This window comes from Macaca fascicularis, chromosome 4 (genome assembly GCF_037993035.2).
Source record: "Macaca fascicularis isolate 582-1 chromosome 4, T2T-MFA8v1.1".
Lineage (NCBI taxonomy): Eukaryota > Metazoa > Chordata > Mammalia > Primates > Cercopithecidae > Macaca > Macaca fascicularis.
The window spans coordinates 59,325,052-59,347,758 of NC_088378.1; the positions used below are offsets into that span (position 1 = coordinate 59,325,052).

Below are 22,707 nucleotides of genomic sequence, written 5' to 3' on the forward strand. Positions count from 1 at the left end.
CAAATACCGCATGTTCTCACTCATAGGTGGGAATTGAACAATGAGATCACTTGTACACAGGAAGGGGAACATCACACATCAGGTCCTATTGTGTGTTGGCGGGGAGGGATAGCATTAGGAGATATACCTAATGTAAATGACGAGTTAATGGGTGCAGCACACCAACATGGCACATGTATACATATGTAACAAACCTGCACGTTGTGCACATGTACCCTAGAACTTAAAGTATAATTTAAAAATAATAATAAACAAATAACTTCTAAACAGGTCTACTTAAGAAAAAGAAATACTCAATATATGCAGAGCTCAGATATTTTTGATGGGCTTGTGAAAGGTCAGTCTTTTCTGATATAGTTTGTGACAGGCATTGTACTAGATATTTTATGTTTCTATTCTGGCTTGTATCAAACTTCTTTGCCAAAGATATTCATTAAAATCTACAAATGACAAAAAAAAAAAAAAAAAGAGGCTGAAGCAGGAGAATTGTTTGAGCCCAGGAGGCGGAGGTTGCAGTGAGCTGAGATTGGGTCACTGCACTCCAGCCTGGGCAACAGAGCAAGACTCCATCTCAAAAAAAAAAGAAAATTAGAAATCAAAGGATTGGCAGGGCCACACTCCCTCTGAAGGCTCCACGGGAGGATCCTGCTTCGTCTCCTCCAGCTTCTGGTGGCTCCAGGCATTCCTTGGCTTGTGGCTGCATCACTCCAATCTCTGCCTCTGTCTTCACAAGACTTTCTCCTCTTCTCTCTGGGTCTGTGTTTTCTTCTCTTCTCTCTCTTATAAGGACTCTTGTCATTGGATTTGTGGCCCACCACATAACTCAGGATGATCTCAGCTCAAGATCTTTAACTTAACTACATCTGCAAAGATCCCTTTTTCAAAGAACATCACCTTAAAGGCTCCAGGGATTAAGGCAAGGCATGTCTTTGCGGGGGGCACCATGCAACCCATTGCAATGTGTTTCAGGCTAGAAAGAGTGGTCTTCAAATTGATACACACATACATACATACGTGAGCAGGGGACATTCTTACCAAGTACAATATTATGTGACACCCCAATATATAAAGTGGATAAGTGGAGCTGTTTGGCTGAGGCGGAGTGCAGGGAGAGCAACATCACTCAATCAAGGGCACACTGGATTGTAGGGGACGCAAGGACTCCAAGTCCTCGATGTCTTTCGAAGGAGGTCAGAGGGAGGGCCACATTGTACTTGCTGTCCTTGGGAGAACACCCCATACCCTTCCTCTCTGGCTCTGTGCCTTGGCCCACACAGGCCCTGTTTGTTTGCCACCACGGGAGAATCAGGCACCCAGAGAAGTTCTACACATGATAAGAAGGACTTGGGCGAGAATCACACGGAGGTCCTGACTTACAGTTTTTTTGAAAAGTAAATCATTCGCATATCTCAGCAAAAGTCCTCAAAGGACATTCCTGAGTTTCAGTAGGAGGAAAAGTGAGTTGCTTTCTGAGCCCTCTCAGTGCCTTTCTGGACTGGTGAATGTTACAATATGCTGTGTTGCTACAACTTTATCTACAAACTGGGCCTGAGCGACCGACACAGACTGTTCCTGCACTCACAAATGACTGTGTATTCCAGAAATTCATTTGTAGGTGAGTTGTTTGCATCTCAGAAAGCCTTTTCCCTCTGTGGGGGGCTAGAGATCTCAATGCTTATTGATTCTTACAGACAACAAGACAGAGCTCTTCTAGCTTGCTGGCCTCCACCGTGGGCCTCGCAGAGCCCCCAGACTCGGAGCCCTGAGCAACACTGGACTTGAAAGCAGGGCTAGAAGGGAAAGGCAAAATGGACAGAGGGTCTCCCAGGCACTCAGCAGTCATGAGCATTGCTGAGGCGGCACCAAGGACAAGAGGGTTGAGGGGCAAGACGGTCACCATGGGGGTGGCTGCAGATGGTCAGAGCAATCTGTATGTCAGGTAACTTGGTTGGGCAGGCCTACCTGTATTGTTGCTATCTGGCTGATAAGGATTCAGAGGCTGTGAAAGGGAAAGGGTTTTGCTGTAATCATTTCCTAGGGCTGCTAGGAAAACCAAGTACCACCAACTGAGCGGCTTAAAGCAACAGCCATGTATTCTCTTGCATTTCTGGAGGCTGAAGTCTGAGATTAAGGTGTCAGCAGAGCTGTGCGCTCTCTCCCGCCTTCTGGTTGTTGCCAGCAATCCTTGGCGTTCCTGGCCTGCAGCTGCATGACAACTTTCCCTCCCCCCGGTGCTCCATGGCCACCTCCCCTTCTGCACGCCTGTGTCTCCACTTGGCCTTCTCCCTGTCCGCGTGTCTCTTCTCATAAGGACACCAGTCTTACTGGATCCTCATGATCCCATCGTAATGTGATCACGTCTGCAAAGCGCCTATTTTCAAATAAAGTTACATTTACAGGTACTAGGGGTTAGGACTTCAACCTATCCTTTTTGGGGAAAACAATTTAACCCATAACAGAGGCATATAATCTGTCACCCCGCCTAAAATAAAAATGCGATCTATAATGGCCATGATGTGTAGCCACAGAGCCTCTGCTAAATACTGCCAGCGACAGACGGGAACCATTCCAGTTTTAGATAGCCCCAATCGCGAGCGGTAGAAAAAATTCCTTTTTTTTTTTTAAAGATCAGATTTATTTGGAGAAAATAAAAAATCCACAACCCAAAGGATGGGATTTTATATCAAGACATCTCCCAGGTAACAAGTCTACAGATTACAAATCATTTTCATAGAAGATATTTTTGTACAAATTTTACATGTATTCAGGAGCGGGACATTAATCAATCCCCGTTTCTATTTTAACAGGGGGAACAAGGTAGGGGAGAGGGAAAAACAGTTTTGGATATAACTATTTGGAAGGAGAGTAGACATGAAGAGGGCAAACCCTAGCTTTTCATTATCTACAATCAATGGTTTTTTTGTTTAAAAAAACAAAAACAAAAACAAAAAACCTTTCAATCTTCAACACTCTTTAAAAGCACACTTCTTAGCTACTGGCCAATCCACACCAATTATTTAAACTCACTCGGTACACACGTTTGTCCACTGGGTAAATTATATTCACTATGCCCACCGCTGCAGCACGCATAAACCAACACCCCTGCATGGCTGAACAGGGCCTAATCTAGGACTGATGGGAGACCAAGATCTTGCAAACCAAAATCAAGGTGTGGTTTCTCTGCTAACACTGTCTACCAAGCTGATCCTTACAAAAATGCACATACAAGCAGGCAAGTTTAGCTACTGTGTTGCAAGAGAAACCAGGACCTTGTCAAATAGTTCTCTCCATTACCATTTGTTCTCTCAAGGGAAGCTTTAAAAAAAAAAAATAAAACAACACATTGGTCTGGTCACCTCATAAATCCAACAAGCATTGGTGTGGCATTTCAGTGGAGAAGGAAACTTGCGGGGAGAAAACCCATCAAGGTTGTAAGAAAGGCTCCCAATTTAACTGTCCCTGTCCCTATTTATCCACCTTTATCCACCGTCCAAGACCATCCATTATTCTAGAGCACTCTGCTCTACAAAAGGGGTCAAAGCATCAGGAGCGAGCAAGGAGTGAGAACCAAAAGACATCAAGAAACTGATTGCTTGAGAAAAGCAGCGATTCTTCCTTTCGTAGCTCTCCATGGCTGAGAGAGAAAATGCCCAAGACATTATCTATGTGACTTAGAGACTGCTTTTTGGGAGGTTAAGAGTAGCATGAAGAACTTAAGATGACGATAAGAGTCTAAATTTTTAGCTTCAAGGTTTCAACAGAACGTGGATATATTCAAACTTGCAGAAAGGACAGTGTTTAGAAAGGGTAAAACCAGGACACAGAAAACACTGAGAATTGCCACGACCCCCAAGTGCTCCCGGCTCCAGGAAATAACCATTCATGTGTTTGCTGGAGGTCACACAATGTTCCCCTATTACCTGGTGCAAAATGACTCATCACTTCCCAAAAGCTTCTTTTCAAACCATGATTTTCCCATTTATTTTGGTCCAATGCAGTCCTATTCTTTATGGCCTACAGACTCACTCCCAACTACCCCTCTGCAGGGTTAAAAAAAAGGAATTCCCCCTAGGCTGACCCCCAAAACTCAGAATTAAATCAGGGGAGGGGCTGGCAGCCTCCTGGACACTAAAACAACTTGAGGCTAAATCTACTTTTCCAAGAGTGGAAAATGTATTCAGATAATGTTTGAGAATTCATATATGCCACAATAGGATAAAAACTAAAAGGTAGAAATCTCACACTTTTCCTTCTACCTTCCTCCCCTACTGCCCAACCAGACTGCAGACGTTATATCACTGTCATTACCATTTCTGCTAAATGGCAGTCCCTAGGCACTAATCACATGGCAACTGCATGGTGACATAACGCACCACAACTCTTCCTCTAAAAAGCTGTAGTCTGTTTCTGGCTATATTGGCAATTCTCCAGTTACTTCAATACTTTAAAGGCTGCAGCAGCATGCAAACAAAAAATTTCATTTTTTGTTTTTAAAAAAAGGTAAGAAAGGTCTTAAGGAGATGGTGAGTTTTGTTTTGTCTTGTCTGGATAGAGGTTTGATTTGCTCTTGAATGTTCCAGGGTGGAGAAAAACTAGGAGAAAGCACAGGATGTAGAGGTCTATTCCGTGTAATCTTCTCCCTCATTTTCATCTTCACCATCAACAGAGACAGCAGCATACTTGCTTGCAGAACAGAACTTGGAAGCTGGGTTTTCCTCAGGTTTCTTTGGCTCAGGTGCAGATCTGGAGTCTTGATCCTTTTTGCCATCTTTCCTATCTGACTCTTTCCAGCAGTTTTTGTTCCCTCCATCTCCTGGACCACAGCTAGAGTTCCCAGTTTGGCCTTTTGGGACATTCATCCCATCTACTTTATTTTCATCTTTCCTTGCTGGTCCTTCCTCAGACGGTTGAGCTGGAGCTACTTTTCCCCCACCACTTGCAGGGGATTGCTGCTCTGTGTCTGAGCTCTGAGATGGAGCAGGAGGGTTAGAACTTCGCTTCACCCAAGCATTCTCCTTTGGTGGAGGGGCTGGCATTACCTTTAGGGGCTGATCAGGTTTGGGAGGTTTAGAAGTTGGAGAGTGACAATCTTCCTCCTTATTGAGTGTTTCATTTTCTAGAGACTTCTCACTCTCTCTCCTTCGTGCATTTCTGCCAGATGTGGCGGAGGTCCCGGTCTGCGATGACTCACTTCCTGTCCTCGACCGTTCCCGTTCCTGAGTTTCTTCACTTCCCCAGCTTGGGTGTCTCTCCCGAGGCCGTCGTTCTGGTTTTGTTTGGCTTATCCAGCTGATGCTGTAACTTCTCTCGTTCCTTCTGTAGCGGTTCTTCTATTTCTCTTTCTCTAGCAGCTGTGTCAACGGGCTTTGCCCCTCTAAAGATAGAAGCAGCTGGACTGCACTGGGAGGTACCAGCAGAGGAATCATCTTTCTTAGGAGTACTTGGAGGCGTTAGATTCAATTTGGGTCTTTGGCGGGGGGACCTCTATCATCACGCCTATACTCATCCCGAGAGTAATCATCTCATCTCTGGAGCTCCACGACTCATCATCCTGTCTGTCGTATCGGTCTTCATAGCGGTCCCCGCGTCCTCTGTAGTCATCATCCCTGCGGTACCCACGGCCGAATGCTCTTCCGCCACTGCCTGTCCGGGAATCACAGCCTCCATCAGAGTCTCTGCTGCCTCGGTCATCACAGCGACCCAGGCCACCGTATCAATCCATATCCCGGCGTGGGCCATCCCGATCCCCATCCCGATCCCCATCCCGATCCCCATCGCCATACCGGTCTGAATCGTAACCATCTCGACACTTGTCTCCAAAGCTATCATCACTTCTTCTGGACGAGTAGTCATCAAAGCTGTCTGTGGCAGAACGAGCCCTCCAGTCTGTATCTGTTTTGTCAGAATCCCCATTTCCATCACTGCCAAAAGAACGATCATCCCTGTCTTTATCCTGTGCTTGATCAGCAACGTCCACTCGAATTCTCCTGTTACCTAGATACCCTTCACTGAGACTCAGGGCACTGAGCAGGGAATCCAGGTCCTCAAATGCAGCATAACCCAAACCTTTCAGCCTCTCTGGATTGCTGGGTTCACGTGGTAAATGCACTGCACTGATGTTTAATCCTCTAAAGAATTCCCTAACTGACTCTTCTATAACATCATAGGGGAGGTTCCCCAGGAAAGCAGTGTTGGGTGGCGATTTAGGAAGACGGCTCCGGTCGATATTGGGTTCCCGAGCAGCCCGTGGAGCAGTGGGAAGGATGGAACAGTCAGTTGGAGGCGCCCTATACCCATCATCGTCATTACTGTGCCGAGTTGTTGAAATTCTCCTTCCAGATCATCCGTTTCATCAGCCTGGCTGACTGGTTTGGAAACATAGGTGCTTCCTCCACCAGTACTCCCATCCTCAGCCAGAAAGTCTGTTCGGGAGATAGTCTTCCCACTCTTGTTCTTTTTTGCTGAGGTGCCATGTTGGGAGAGGGAAAGAGAATGCTACCTCATTCCTTAAAAGGGCCCAAAATACTCTTTTCCAGACTTTCACCTTATTGAACTGAATTTTCCCTCATTGAACTACATAGAATAAATCCAATCACTCTTGACAAAATCTTTTCAAATGCTTGAAGCCTTCCCAGTCAGCCTCCAAATATTTTCTTTTTATTTTATTTTATTTTTTTAATTTTTTAATTTTTTATTTTTTTGAGATGGAGTCTCACTCTGTCACCCAGGCTGGAGTGCAGTGGTGCAATCTCGGCTCACTGCAAGCTCCCCCTCCTGGGTTCAGGCTGTTCTCCTGCCTCAGCCTCCTGAGTAGCTGGGACTACAGGCGCCCGCCACCACGCCCGGCTAATTTTTTGTATTTTTAGTAGAAACGGAGTTTCACCGTGTTAGCCAGGATGGTCTCGATCTCCTGACCTCGTGATCCGCCTGCCTTAGCCTCCTAAAGAGCTGGGATTACAGGCGTGAGCCACCACACCCGGCCCAAATATTTTCTTAAAGCTAAAAATTCTCCAGATCTTTATATGATATGAGGTGTTTTGTTTTGTTTTATTGTTTTGTTTGAGACAGAGTCTCGCTCTGTTGCCCAGGCTGGAGTACAGTGGCACAATCTCAGCTCACTGCAACCTCCGCCTCCCAGGCTCAAGTGATTCTCGTGCCTCAGCCACTGGGGTAGCTGGGATTACAGGTGGGCGCCAACACACCCAGCTAATTTCTGTATTTCTAGTAGAGGCAGGGTTTTGCTATGCTGGCCAGGCTGATCTTGAACTCCTAGCCTCAAGTGATCTGCCTGCCTTGGCCTCCCAAAGTGCTGGGATTACAGGCATGAGCCACTGTGCCCGGCCATGGTTTTAAGACCTCTCATGATCCTAGTCACTGAACTTTGGACATGGTCAATGGTCTAGGCTTAACCTAGACTGAAAGCCTACAATGTAGATACGATCCGATGGATGAAGGAATCAATGGGTGTATTTATTTCTAGGATTTGAGCATTACACTGCTACAGAAACCTAACCTCGTATTGAGATTTCTGTTTTGGTTTGGTTACAGTTTGGGTTTATCTGCTTGCTTGTTTTGCAGAGGGTCATAGAGTTTAGTGGCAAAGCTGGGCTGTTGACTCAGATTACGTTTGCGTCAGTTAAAAATCTCTGAGCTTTTTCATAATTCCTCTTAAATCACATCTTCCACTCATTACTTGTGCTGTTTCTTTTTGAACCTCCTGCATGTTGGTTCCTATTAAATTTCATCTTACTGCTCTTTGTACGTCAGTGTAACAGCACATTCCACCTCTTGCAAATGTTGGCATGTCATTCCTGCATTAGCCATCCAACCCAGCTCTGGTCATCTGCTTCCAACAGGAAAAGACAAGGAGGAAAAAGAACCAATATTTAGAACATTTATTAAGACGCCAGTAAGCTAGACAATTGTTTCTAACTTTTTAATTGACATCAACACACATACAGAAAAGTGCACCAAAAAAACATACAATTCAATGAATTCTCACAAAGCAGATGCCTGTGTAGCCACCCATGTCAAGAAAGAGAACATTAGACTGGGAATGTTTTAATAAGCATTTTTCTCTTTAAATCCTCAAGCCTACTTGGTAATTATTATTAAACCTGGTTTATAAGATGATAAAACAGATTCAGAAAGGTTAAGTGGCTTGCCTTGCTGACTTCCACAGCTGGGAGTTGTAAAGCACAGAATGGGCCCCACGCGGTGGCTCATTCCTGCAATCCCAGCACTTCGGGAGGCCAAGGTGGGTGGAGCACTTGAGGTCAGGAGTTTGAGGCCAGCCTGGCCAACATGGTGAAACCTCGTCTCTATTAAAAATACAAAAATTAGCTGGGCATGGTTGCACCCACCCGGTAGTCCCACGTACTTGGGAGGTTGAGGCAGGAGAATCACTTGAACCCAGGAGGCGGAGACTGCAGTGAGCTGAGATTGCACCACTGCACTCCAGCCTGGGTGATGGAGCAAGACCCTGTCTCAAAAAAAAATCTAATGTACCCCATAAAAATATACAACTATTATGTATCCACAAAAATAAAAGAAAGAAAGAAAGAAAGAAGGAACCCAACATTTGCCTATAAGAACAGAAACTGCGCTTCCACAAGTCAACAAACAAAAAAAGCCAATGTAGTCCTATTATCCCCATGCTTAGCACTATCTGAAATGTCCTCTCCCTCCCTCCCATCCTTACTTTTTTTCTGATCAACTCTTCATCCCCACTTCAGCATTCCTTCCTCTGTGAAGCTTTAGGAGACTTTCTCCGGTTGAGTTAATCAGTTCCTCTTTTGTGACCTTCTGGTACTTCTTATTCTTCTAGTTAGAGCAGTGGTCTCATGAATTCCTATTTCCTCGGTTATCTCCCTCATGAAAGAGTTGTCTTGAGGGGAGGAGTATGGTTTATTCATCTTTATACTTCCACTGGTTAACAAAGTGTGTGCTGTGGTATTGTTGAACGCGGTAGAGGATGGCTGAGAGAATGCAGAGCTTGAGTACAGAAGTGGGGCTGCAGGTGCTGGGGGCTGAACTAGGGCAGCAGTAGTGGGGATGGAGATGCTTAGGACAGCTGGTCCTAAATCCTGGTCATTATTAAATCACCTTAGGAGGCTGGGGAGGACTTTAAAATGCAGACGCTCAGGCCACTTTCAGATGTACTGACTCAGTCTCTAGGAAGGGGACTCCAAATCTGAATTCATTTAGAAGTCCTTTAGCAGGGCTGAGTGCAGTGGCTCACACCTGTAATCCCAGCATTTTGGGAGGCTGAGCGTGTGGATCACCTGAGGTCAGGAGTTCGAGACCAGCTCGGCCAACGTGGTGAAACCCCATCTCTACAAAAAATACAAAAATTAGCCAGGCGTGGTGGCAGGTGCCTATAATCCCAGCTGCTCGGGAGGCTGAGGCAGGAGAATGGCTTGAACCCAGAAGGCGGAGGTTGCAGTGAGCCAAGGTCACAGCACTGCACTCCAGCCATCTCCAAAAAAAAAATAAAGAAGTCCTCCTTTAGGGGATTCGGATACTCAGCCAAGTTTGGGAACCACTGACCTAGGTAGTGTCCTGAGTCATACTTGGAGGACACATGGAAGGCAGGGAAAGGGGGGAAAAGAAAGAGGAGTCTGGGTCCTAGGTTTGCCCAGCGTGGATGATGATGATGGCATTGATGGAGCGAGTGCTGGAGGAGGCTCGGGGTGAAGTTGTTCTGCATGAGCTGAGCGTGTGGTGTCTGCACATATCCAGATGAAGATGACCTTTTGGCAGCTGGGAGCCAAGCTGGGGACTCAGGAGAGCAATCTGTCACTTACGACCTTGAGAATTTGCCATTTTGCTAGGAAAAAAGTCATCTTCCCATACTCACTCTGTTCTCTAGTTTAGCAGAAAGAGGTAAAAATTACTTTTACTTTCTAACTGATTAAGCCTGACAATCGATAGTGATAATCCAGAAATAGGTACATTTAATTCACTTACGACAGTCCTAGGGTTTGCATAGTTAACTGTTTCTCATAGTTAAACAAATGCTTTAAAAGAAATTAAAAGAAGGATATTTTCGGTAAAATATGCAAGAAGGATATTTTTGAGAAAATATGCACTTTAAAAATGGTCATGTTTTAACTCCAGTGGATGTTAATAATTGACTTGAAAGTCTGTTTTTACAAAGAAATTCTGGACTCATAAACGGATATTTGACCCCCCTATACCATAAAAGGGCAAAAACATGTCTGCAGAAACATCTGACCTAATCAATTTTCAAATTAATCTAAAATTACTATTTGAATTCAAGTGTAGTAAATGTCATAGGTCCTTTCTCTGGGGCACAGACATAAACCTGATCTGCTAAATGACATAAAATACAGGACAGAGCAATTTCTTTGGTGAGTATGAATAAGCATTGGAGCCCATCTGGATAATTTACATAAAAATTGGATTTTCGCTCTTGAATTATCTTTTTATAGTGGACATCTCTCATATTGTCTCCTCAGCCTCCTGTTCCCCTTGTCTTCCCCTGTGAGGCTCCTGCAAAAACTGCCCTTTTTTTAAATTTGTTTATATTCAGGACACAGCCTCACTCTGTCGCCCAGGCTGGAGTGCAGTGGTGCCATCTCGGCTCACCGCAGCCTCTGCCTCCTGGATTCAAGTGATTCTCCTGCTTCAGCCTCCCGAGTAGCTGGGATTACAGGTGTGCATCACCATGCCTGGCTAATTTTTGTATTTTTAGTAGAGACAGGGTTCCACAACATGTTGTCCAGGCTGGTCTCAAACTCCTGACCTCAAGTGATCCTCCCACCTCAGCCTCCCAAAGTCTTGGGATTACAAGCGTGAGCCACTGCGCCTGGTCAGAAACTGGCCTGTTTTTATGGTGCTCCATTCCTCTGGTGGAAGTTCACTGGTCCAAGATCAAGCTCACGTATCCCCAGGGGCCGCCAGCTCTCTCCCCCAGGGCGTCTGCCTTTGGGATCCAGCCTTGAAGGCAATCCTTTTCTAGAACTAGGAACTCCCAGGATAAAACTTGGGAACTGACGATGTTACGTACCATTGAAAGAAATCCTTTCAACAGAGGATGAAGCCTAAAGAAGAGGATGGGAAGCATCCTGACCCTTGTTCTAGTAGCTTCGGCAGTCAAGCTGGAAGGAGGACCTCTCATAGTCGGATTGGTTCATTCTTCTTTATGTTCTGTGATCCAAGAACTCCTTTTAGCCTACTCTAGAGAAAGATGGGTTTCTAGTCTCCTGAAATCAAGACTGCCAAGAGTAATAATGTACCATTTCATACAGATCGACTCTCCAACTCAACCTCTGAGATCCTAACTTTCCTTAAAACCAAAACGAATGAGCAGAACAAGGGATAGAAAGTATCTTAGAAACTATTAGTCTCTATTACAGGTTGGATTGTGTCCCCTCCCCACAAGAGATATATTAAAGTTCTGGCCCTGGCACAGTGGCTCGCGCCTGTAATCCCAGCACTTTGGGAGCCCGAGGTGGGTAGATCACTTGAGCTCAGGAGTTCAAGACCACCCTGGCCAACATAGCAAAACCCTGTCTCTTCTAAAAACACAAAAATTAGCTGAGCATGGTGGCGCACACTTGTAATCCCAGCTACTCGGGAGTCTGAGGCAGGAGAATTGCTTGAACCCTGGAGGCGGAGGTTGCAGTGAGCCGTGATCACACCACTGCACTCCAGCCTGGGTGACAGAGTGAGACTCCACCTCAAAAAAAAAAAAAAAAAAAAAAAAAAAACAAAAAAAAAAAAAAAAAGGAGAAGGGAAGAGACACAGAGACAGGGAAACAAGAGAGAAGACGGCCACATGGTGACAGGTGCAGAGTGGAGTGATACAGCTACAAGCCAAAAAACATCAAGGATTGCTAGAAAACACCAGAAACTAGAAGAGGCAAGGAAAGGTTTTTCCCTACAGGTTTCAGAGGGAACATGGGCAAAACCTTGACTTCAGTCTTCTGATCTCCAGAGCTCTGAGACAATATGTTTGTGTTATTTTAAGCCACCCAGTTTGGCATACAGTATTTGGTAGCCCTCGCAAACGAATAGTTTCTAAGATACTTTCTATCCCTACATTGTTCTGCTTTGGCGCTCTTATGTGGTTGAGAAGGAGCCAAAGGTACCAAGTTCTTTTCCTTGTGAAGTTCAGATGGATGCCCAGATGAATGGGGCAAGAGGGATGAGGGAGGGGATTACAGACTGTGGGATTATAGACTTTGATTCCAACAGTTGTCAAATTGAGGTTACACACTGAGTCTTGGTTAGGGGGGCACTTCAGACAATCCCTGATATATAGCAGACCCTCACAAAAGGTTGCTTTTCTGGATATATTACATTAATACAAAAAAGAGCTGAAGAAATACGTTCAAAAGCTGTTTGATGTGAGCTCAACTGCTGACTGCATCCCACAGCCCAGTTCCATGCTGCTTCTGTCCACTCCTTTATTTTTTTGGATTTTTGCCAAAGTTCTAGGATGTAAAGGCCCCCTCTTCAAGGAACATTTATTTAGAATATCTTGCTACACTCGAAAACACAAATCTCTCTTGGTTTGTACATTGTTGTCTTAACCAGAGCAAAATCCAGTTGGTAAACAAACCAAAAAAAAAACAAAACAAAACCTATTTTGGCCTCCACAGCTGCCACCCCTTACCTCCATCTCTCACACATTTTCTAGTATGTAAAGAACTTGTGACTGTGAGGACGAGTAGATTTTCACACGGATAGAAACTGAGAGTACAGCCATTCATCGCTCTGTGGACAAATCTTCAAATCCATGCGTTTTCACTCACTGGAATGTAAGAAGTTAACGGTATTTTCACAGGATAAATCTGGATGTTTCCATAAATCTTAAGTTGTTCATGCTAACCACGAGTGTGTCCATCAGTAATACATGAGATCTCCAAAAGATTTAGGAGAGACATTGGTGAAGGTGTTTATTTTTATTTATTATTATTTTAAATTAAATTAAATTTTCATAGAGTCTTGCTGTGTTGCCCTGGCTGTTCCTGTTGTTTCCTTTTCCCTTTCCTTTCTTCCTTCCTTCCCTCCTTCCTTCCTTCCTTCTTTCCTTCCTTTTCTTTCTTTCGACAGTCTCACTATGTTGCCCAGGCTGGAGTGCAGCGACACAATCAGGGTTCACTGCAGCCTCTACCTCTGCAGGATCAGGCAATCCTCCTGCCTCAGCCTCCCAAATAGCTGGGATATGTAGATTTGGAGTGGGTATCCATTTCAGGTAGGAGGAAGAACAGTATTAGCAAAGGCAGAGACAAGAAAGCACCATGCATTTTGGAGATAATAGAATCAAGCTTTTCGGAGTGTAAGGGATTTTAACACATTGGTTAGTCCAGTGATTTTTCATATCACGTTAAATTGCAGAACTCTAAAAGATGATTTAGAGACAATGTACAAAGCAGACAAAAGTGAAGCTGATCTAAGTAGATTGGGGTGGATCTAGTGGGACCCAGCCATGATGATATGAGAGACCCATGTGTAACCTTCATAAGAGAAATGTAAGCTGAAGTCAAGATAAGGTTTGGTTAACAAATACAGATAGGAGGAGAATTGAATAAATAGAGACATTCATGTCCCTGGGTGGAGAAGTGTCCATTGTTACCTAATTAATGTATACCTTTACTGCTATTCCAACTCAAATCCTCATGGAAGGTTTGTAGAACTTAATCTTTTATTCAGAAAGAAGACTCTAGAATTAGGAGAATTACTCTAACATTTAACAGTATATTGTAAAACTGTAGTAATTTACATTCTATATATTTATCACATAATACTATAATACTTTCTAATACATAATAAAGAACAGTGTGATAATGGGTATACAAGGCTTATCCAAAGATAAGCCTTATTATACAATAAAATTAAATACATGAGAAAAAGCCATTACAAAATCCAAGGGAAAGATAAATAAAAATGGAGTTTTCTTTGGGAATAATATATACGTCATCTGGAATAAAAATCCTATTGCTATTCAGTACAAACCTATACCAAAATAAGTTCCAGAAGATTTAAGGTTTTAATATATTTTAAAATATAAAAAAGAATAAAATAAATTAAATAGGTAGTAAACATCTAGGTAGAAAAATGACATTCTATACTAAGAAACACTTGAAATCAAAAGAACAGATTTTAATAGATACAATGTTAAATTGCTCTAAGTAAAAAATAAAAATAAAATCAATAACCAAAAATAAGGCACCAATAGGCTGAAAAGTGCAAAAATAAACACTATACAAACTTAATAACTTTTTTGTATGATTTCATAAAGTAAGAAACATCACCAAGACCTTCCCCACAAAATGAGTAGACAACCCACCAAATAAAATTTGCAAACACATATATGGAAAGATGATTAAACGTATTTGCAGGCAAAGAAATACAGACTTTGGCCAGGCGCAGTGACTCATGTCTGTAATCCCAGCACTCTGGGAGGATGAGATGGGTGGATTGCTTCAGCCCAGTAGTTTGAGAATAGTCTGGCAACACAGTGAAACCCTGTCTCTACCAAAAATACAAAAAAGTTATCCAGGGATGGTGGCACACACCTGTAGTCCCAGCTACTTGGGAGGCTGAGGCAGGAGGATCACTTGAGCCTGGGGGGTTGAGGCTGCAGTGAGCCGAGATGGCACCTGCACTCCAGCCTGGGCAACAGAACGAGAACTTGTCTCAAAAAAAAAAAAAAAAAAAAAAGGAAAGGAAATAGATAGGCTTTGATTTTTTTGTCATTCTAGCCAATTAACCTTTCTCTAAAGAAATTATTATGAAATTCCAACTAGGCTAAAAATAAAAGTTTTTTGTTTTCTTTTTTGAGACAGTCTCATTCTGTTGCCCAGGCTGGAATGCAGTGGTGCAATCTTGGCTCAGTGCAACCTCCACCTCCTGGGTTCATGATGCAATTCTCCTGCCTTAGCCTCCTGAGTAGCTGGGATTACATGCATGTGCCACCAGACCAGGCTAATTTTTGTATTTTTAGTAGAGACAGGGTTTCACCATGTTGGCCAGGCTGGTCTTGAACTCCTGACCTCGGGTAATCCAGCTGCCTCCCCATCCCAAAGTGCCAGGATTACAGGCGTGAGCCACTGTGCCCCGCCTAAAATAGTATTTTTAAGTGTCTATCCTTAAAATAATTCAAAAAAGTGAGAAAAGTTTGATGTACAAAGCCATTCAGCTCAGTATTATTTATAATACCAAAAAGCAAATATGCAAACAAATGAATAAATTAAGCCACAATGGAAGATTGGTTAAGTAAAATGGAATATACTAACTTGATAGCAGATTATGCATCCATTTAAAGTTTTTAATGCAAAAACTGTGCAAAATTATTTTATGTTGAGTAGAGGCAACAGCAAACCTGTGTTACCCCTACTGTATCCCCAGTGCTTAGCACAGCACCTTGTCCCCAGTAGGGAACCAATATGATTTGTTAAGTGAATGAAAACTGCACACACACGGTATGACTCCGGACCACGTAAAACCTACTTACAGAGAAAAGAATGAAAAGAAATAACAATAATGGTAGAAGTGTAGAAGCTATACTCCTACTTTACATTTCTTTTCATTTTTTGAAAAAAAAAATAAAAAGAGGCAATGCCCAAAATATTATACGGGGAGTACTTATAATTGTTCATCAAACTTTAACTGGGTGTCCTGTATTGTTATTTGCTAAGTCTAGAAAACCTACTAAACATCAGATTTCAAATCCTTATAGTTAATGTTTGCTTATTTTATATAGACATATGTTTTAGAGACGGGATCTGGCTCTACGACCCAGGCTGGAGGGCAGTGGCACAAACGCAGCCCACTGCAGCCTCGCCTCCTGGGCTCAAGTGATCCTTCTGCCTCAGTCTCCCAAGTAGCTGGGACTGCAGATGTGTGCCACCACGCCTAACTAATTTTGAAATTTTTTGTAGAGGTAGGGAGTAGCACTTTGTTGCCCAGGCTGGTCTTGAACTCCTCAGCTCAAGTGATCTTCTCGCCTTAGCCTCCCAAAGTGCTGGGATTACAGGCGTCAGCCACTGGGCTCAGCCCCTAACAGTTAATTTTTGAAGTTTATTGAACCAATCAGTTCCCTTGATGCGTGGTTATTTTTTTCTTCCTCATACATAATTGTGTGTATTTTTTCTGTATAGAAAAAGTGTAAACAAAGAGAAAAAACTGCACTAAATCCCACTACCAAAGATAACTACCATTTATATTTTGTTTAAGACATTTCCTACATATATGCATATAAGATTTATATATGTAGTTTTACATACATATGAAATCATACCATAGATGCTTTCTTGTAATCGCGTTTTTTTTTGCTATTTATGTTTTCCTTGACTGCCAATTTCACTGCCTGTTCAGAGGTCTGACTTCCATAAAAATCCCATTTACTTACCATTCCCGGGGGCCAGCAGTACATGGGCCACATATGCAGATGATTAACTGGTAGTTTGTTGTTTTTCTGGCAAATCACATAGCACAGGCTTACAGAGGGGCCTCCCTTGAGAGCACAAGCCCAGAACCTGTTATCTAAGCCCTCCAGAGTCTTGAAAAAGAGACACAATTTTATGAGGAATATGTTCGTGTGAATTGGTACTTACTAGGCTTCATTTCATCTCATACCAATTTTGTTCCAGAAACTTCCTAGAAAGCTATGAAAATATGAGACAATGACCATGGATAATACGATATCTGGGAGAGGTACCGATTACACAATGCAGTCTTTTTTTTTTTTTTTTTTTTGAGACGGAGTGTCACTCTGTCACCCAGGCTGGAGTGCAGTGGTGCAATGTTGGCTCACTGCAAGCTCCACCTCTCAGGTACAAACAATTCTCCTGCCTCAGTCTCCTGAGTAGCTGGGATTACAGGTGCACGCCACCATGCCTGGGTAATTTTTGTATTTTTTGTGGAGATGGGATTTCACCATGTTGGTTAGGCTGGTCTCAAATTCCTGAGCTCAAGTGATCCACCCACCTTAGCCTCTCAAAGTGCTGGGATTACAGGCATGAGCCACCAGGTGCATGAGCCACCTGGCCCATGCAATGCAATCTTAGCGGCTGAATTCAACATTTATTGAGCAGCTACTATAGGCCAGACACAGGGTTAAGCACACAAAGAATAGGAAGACCAAGAAAATGTACCCCAGCCAGAAGAAGCTTCAACTTACTCAACATAATATGAAGTAGACATTCATCTATGATTCTACCATTCAGAAATACTATTATTAACATCGATCCAGATATAATAACTATAATGCCTAGCACTTAAAGAGTTTTTCTTTTTTCTTTCTTTCTTTCTTTCTTTTTTTTTTTTTTTTTTGAGACGGAGTCTCACGCTGTTGCCCAGGCTGGAGTGCAGTGGCGCGATCTCGGCTCACTGCAAGCTCCGCCTCCCGGGTTCCCGCCATTCTCCTGCCTCAGCCTCCTGAGTAGCTGGGACTACAGGCGCCCGCCACCGCGCCCGGCTAATTTTTTTTTGTATTTTTAGTAGAGACGGGGTTTCACTGTGGTCTCGATCTCCTGACCTTGTGATCCGCCCGCCTCGGCCTCCCAAAGTGCTGGGATTACAGGCTTGAGCCACCGCGCCCGGCCCTTCTTTCTTTTTTTTAATAGAAACAGCCTCTCACTAGGTTGCCCAGGCTGGTCTCGAAGTCCTGGGCTCAAATAATCCTCCCACCTCGGCCTCTCAAAGTGCTGGGATTACAGGCATGAGCCACCACATTCAGCCTGCAGCTCTTATTTTATACAGACTTTAAGAGTTTTAATAGTCACTTATGAAATCCTCAAAATATTATTGCAATATACAATTTTTATTTCTATTGCACGGATGAAGAAACTGAAGCAAAGAAAGATTATTTAACTTGCCTTAAATTGCACAGCTACAATGTGGTAGGGCCTCAATTCAAAACCAATGTCTCTCCATAGATGAGACAGAGAGAGCGAGAGAGAGAGAAGAGAAGAGAGATGACATTGCTTTGGAAACCAGATTTTGAAACAAATTGCATACGACACTTACTATGTGTCAATTACTGTCCTGAATATTTTAAATATTATGATTTATCTTATCCATAAAGTTAGCATGTACTACTTATTTCATCCAGACAACTTAGTGACTGACCACAAGTGACTTTAAGAACCTTAACAAGGGCTAGACTGCCACGACACCTGGGGTTGCCTTGCATTTCATCAGAGCTTCTCTACATTAGGGGGTTCTGCCTCACCTGAAAATCAAGATCCCTTAGGTGAAACTTTTCAAGTCTGCTTTCCCAGCATTGACTTTCATGGTCACACCTGAAGTCGTTTATCTCTGGACCCATCTCCTGGAAGGTTTAGGCATAATTGATAAATGCCCATGCACAGGTAAGCAACAGCCCCGGATTGTTAGCTGTATAATTGCATCCATACACCTGAAAAATGTGAGCAATTTCGCTCCAAGCTCTGAGGTGGTCATATGAGCAGATTTTCAAGTGATATGTGGGAAACTGAGAACACAATTGTCAGCCTCGGAGAAATGAGCACCACCCAAAGGGAGGTAGTCCCCGGAGGTGGCGCTGTGCAGACCTCCAGGACCCAGCGGTATCAGCTGCCTTGAGCGAGTGAAGCTCCATGGTGAGTGTGCCAGAGAACAGCTTTCATTTCCTCTCATCCGTCCCTTTCTCTTGGGCGAAATGAACCGTAAAGTTTATATTCACTTTAGTGCATACATTTTAAATATGCCCTATAAAACCACAGGCGTAATGAATTCAAGATGCCCACATCATAGTAATTCTGCATACAAGCTGTGTTTTATGATTTGGATCCAGTCTTTTTAGGATTTTTCAATAGGACCAGACTCCAGACTGCAGGGAAATGAAAAGAAGGATAATGATATGAAGTTTCACGTCATTGCTCAGTTTCCAACACTGTTGTCCTATAGTCACCAAGCGGGTGCATTCTTTGTGTGCAGTGAAGTGAGTGGATAGCCCCAGGCTGAGCGATGCCCAGGTAGGAGGGACGCTTGGCCTTCCTGTGCTCCTCCCACTGGCTCTAGGTGTCCTCTGTGGGTTGTGATTGGTAATGTGAGCAAGCGAGCACATGGGCCTGTGTACATTTCTGCATTTCTGGGCTAGCCCTGCCTTGCAGGTGCCAGAGAAACACGTGCTTCAGTAGGGTCAGATTGGTCATGCATCTGTGCTCAGATTGAATGAGTGGCCTCCCTGAAGAATTCCAGCTTGCAGAGGCACTTTCAAAATGCAGTGAGCTCAGGTTCCAGGAGCTGTTACGGCAGTTTTTGTCTTGACACTCCGTTCCCCTGAACTCCACTTTGGGAAGAAGGGAAGACGCCACCATGGGCCAGGCAGGCGACAGAGCAAGCCCTAGCCAGATCTCAGGACATCAGAGGCCTGTTCCTTCACTCCAAAGTGGGCTTCATTTACTCCTTTTCAAGCAACAGGACAGTCTGTTCAATGTCGGGGAGGCTTTAAGACATGGGGGCGGAGAGGGGTCATATTTTTGGCCTCGCTCCTGCTCCGCGGCCTTTCTCATGAATACAGACCAATGTGCATAATGTGGCCAGGACACAGGCTTTTTGCTCAGAATGCTCACATGAAATGTAAGGATCTCTTGTTCCCTGTAACTTTAGACGAGGTTTCAAAACACAGAATCCATGCTGGAACCACCAGGCCAGCAGCGGGTGGTGGGCTGTCTTCGGAGCAGATGGAACAAAGGATTGGGTTCCCAAGTTCCTATGGTAAGACAAAAGGGCAAGATGTCAACCCAGGACCACCCAAGGAAAATTAAATACAGATTGACTTTTGATGGTTTATGTTAACAGAGGGGAGATGGGGTTTTGATCTTGGGAAAAACAAACATCACAAACTCTACCGTAATCACTGTTTCTCACACCCTACAGTAGAGTAGCAAGAACTGCTAGGTAGCCACAAACACACAAGTGGGGTGGGAGCTTCTGTTTCTTCTGTTGTTCAGTGTGCCTTCCATGGGCTAGAGAGCGCAGGGCAACGTCAAGAAAAGGCGCCCTGGGTTTCCCAGCCAGCCACTGAGACAGAGAAAAAAATGGATCCTCCAGCAGTCAACTCCCCTTTCTCAACTCCATATCTGGGATCAGAGGCCCTCCTGGCTCAGCCCTGGATCAGGGGCAGCCCACCCACCCACACATCCCTCTCAGCCACAGCAGTGCCCATCACACTGAAGCTCCTACGCAGCCTGGGATTACAGGTGGAATAAACATTGCTAACTCTATTCTCAACCCAAATCTTTTTCTAGCTTTTTTAAAAAATGCATTATGTGGCTGGGCACAGTGGCCCACGCCTGTAATCCCAGCACTTTGGGAGGCTGAGGCGGGCGGATCACCTGAGGTCAGGACCAGCCTGGCCAATATGGTGAAACCCCATCTCTACTAAAAATACAAAAAAATTGGCTGAGCATGGGGGTGGTCGCCTGTAATCTCAGCTACTCAGGGGGCTGAGACAGGAGAATCACTTGAACCCAGGAGACGGAGGTTGCAGTGAGCCGAGATGAAGTCATTGCACTCCAGCCTGGGTGACAGAGCAAGACTCCGTCTCAAAGAAAAAAAAAAAAGAAAAAAACCGTTAGTGAAAATTTTCAAGCATACTCAGAAGCAGAGAACATTCTACAAGGACCTGAGATTCAGCAGTTACCAAGATTTGCCACACTTCTTCATCTATCCCAATTTTCCTCTTTCTTTACAGCAAATTCCAGATATCATGTCATTTTAGCCCCTCATCCTTCGGGATGCATGTCTAAAAATATGGACATTTTCTTACAGAATGTCAATGTCATTGTCACTCCTAAAAAATTAACAGTAATTCCTTGATATTGTCTATATCACAGTCCATATCAGATTTCCTGTCTTTCATAAAATTGTCTATTAGTTAAGTTTCGTTAGTAGCCAAGAAAGATCTGCACATTTCATGTAGTTGTGATGCCTCCAGGTTCACCTTTCCTGCCCTACTCCTTGAATCAGCCATTTCTCTAAGAGTCCTTGGTTTCTTTTATTGGAAAACGGTGTTAGAAACTGAGTCACTGTGCCCGGTCGATTCATTTTTATAATCCCAGCACTTTGGGAGGCCGAGGGAGACGGATCACCTGAGGTCAGGAGTTCGAGACCAGCCTGGCCAACATAGCAAAACCTCGTCTCTAGTAAAAACACAAAAAATTAGACAGACGTGGTGGCAGGTGCCTGTACTTGGAAGCCCGAGGTGAGAGAATTGCTTGAACATGGGAGGCAGAGGTTGCAGTGAGCCGAGATCGCGCCATTACTCTCCAACCTGGGCAACAGAGAGAGACTCTGTCTTAAAAAAAAAAAAAAAAGAAAGAAAAGAAAAGAAAGAAAGAAACTAAGATCTAGGCCTGTTGCTATTGCTCAGTTATTGGGGTGCTTGTTGCTATTGGGGTGTTATTGCCTCTAAGCCTTTCAGCTGAGAGAGCAAGGAAATATATGTCCATATACTATATTTGCCTATGTATATCCATATATCTAAAAATAGTTCTATATGTACCATCTGTATCAGTATTAAGCTAAGCATGAGTCATACTGATGTCTCCAATGCTAATCCAGTGCCATCTGGATCATTCTAACACTCTCCCTTGCTTACCTGTAACCTCCCACTCCAACAGTGAGAAAACTGGCTTCCAACATCCATATTTACCCTTGACTTCTTCTTCTTCTTTTTTTTTTTTTTTTTTAAGATGGAGTATCGCTCTGTCTCCCAGGCTAGAGTGCAGTGGTGTGATACAGCTCACTACAGCCTCCAACTCCTGGGCTCAAGCGATCCTCCCACCTCAGTCTCCCAAGTAGCTGAGACTACTACTACAAACCATCAAGCCCAGCAAATTTTTATTTTTTGTAGAGATGAAGTTTTTCTTTGTTGCCCAGGCTCCTTAACATCTTTTTAACCTACGTCCGCCCTCCAGAAAAAATCACTACAAAATCCATTCTAAGTTATTTAAAACAGAAAAGAAATTTATTAAGTGATTTTTTTTTTTTGAGGGGGGCAGTGGAGTCTCACTTTGTTGCCTAGGCTGGAGTACAGTGGCGTGGTCTTGGCTCACTGCAATCTCCACCTCCTGAGTTCAAGAGATTCTCCTGCCTCAGACTCCTGAATAGCTGGGACTACAGGTGCCCACCACCACGCCCGGCTAATTTTTTTTTTTTTTTTGAATTTTTAGTAGACATGGGTTTCACCATGTTGGTCAGGCTGGTCTCGATCTTCTGACCCCAGATGATTCACACACCTTGGCCTCCCAAAGTGCTGGGATTACAGGCGTGAGCCACTGCCTGTATATTTTTAAATATACTACCAAAATTTCCATGGGAGTCCAAGAATCAGGTGTGGGGCTTTGCAGCTAGCGCCACTCCAGACCAACTGTGCACAAATGTGGCAGGCCACATGTTTTTCATTCAGAATGCTCAGATGAAATGCCATGCCAGGCCCGGGCTCTGCCAGTGTGTGGTGCCAGAATCTGCACCGCTGCTGCCCCAAAGCCAGGCACCCACACCACCACCCTCACAGGAGCTGCTTCCTTGCGTTACTCTCCTTCTAAACGATGTCTCGGTTGGGCTCTCACTGGCAGAGCCTGTGTCAAAGACTAAGCCCTAATCCCAAGGGAAAGTGAGCTTCCTGCTTCCTCCAAGGGAAGTCAAGATTCACAGGGCATGAAATTCCCCAAAGAGAGAAAAGCTGTCCAAAAGATGTTGGGT

At 44.0% G+C, this 22,707-nt stretch overlaps 1 pseudogene; it reads right to left on the bottom strand.

The window, feature by feature from the left end:
* Nucleotides 1-2,611: 2,611 nt before the first annotated feature.
* On the bottom strand, nucleotides 2,612-18,304 carry LOC102144046 (eukaryotic translation initiation factor 4B pseudogene; annotated as a pseudogene).
* Nucleotides 18,305-22,707: the final 4,403 nt, after the last annotated feature.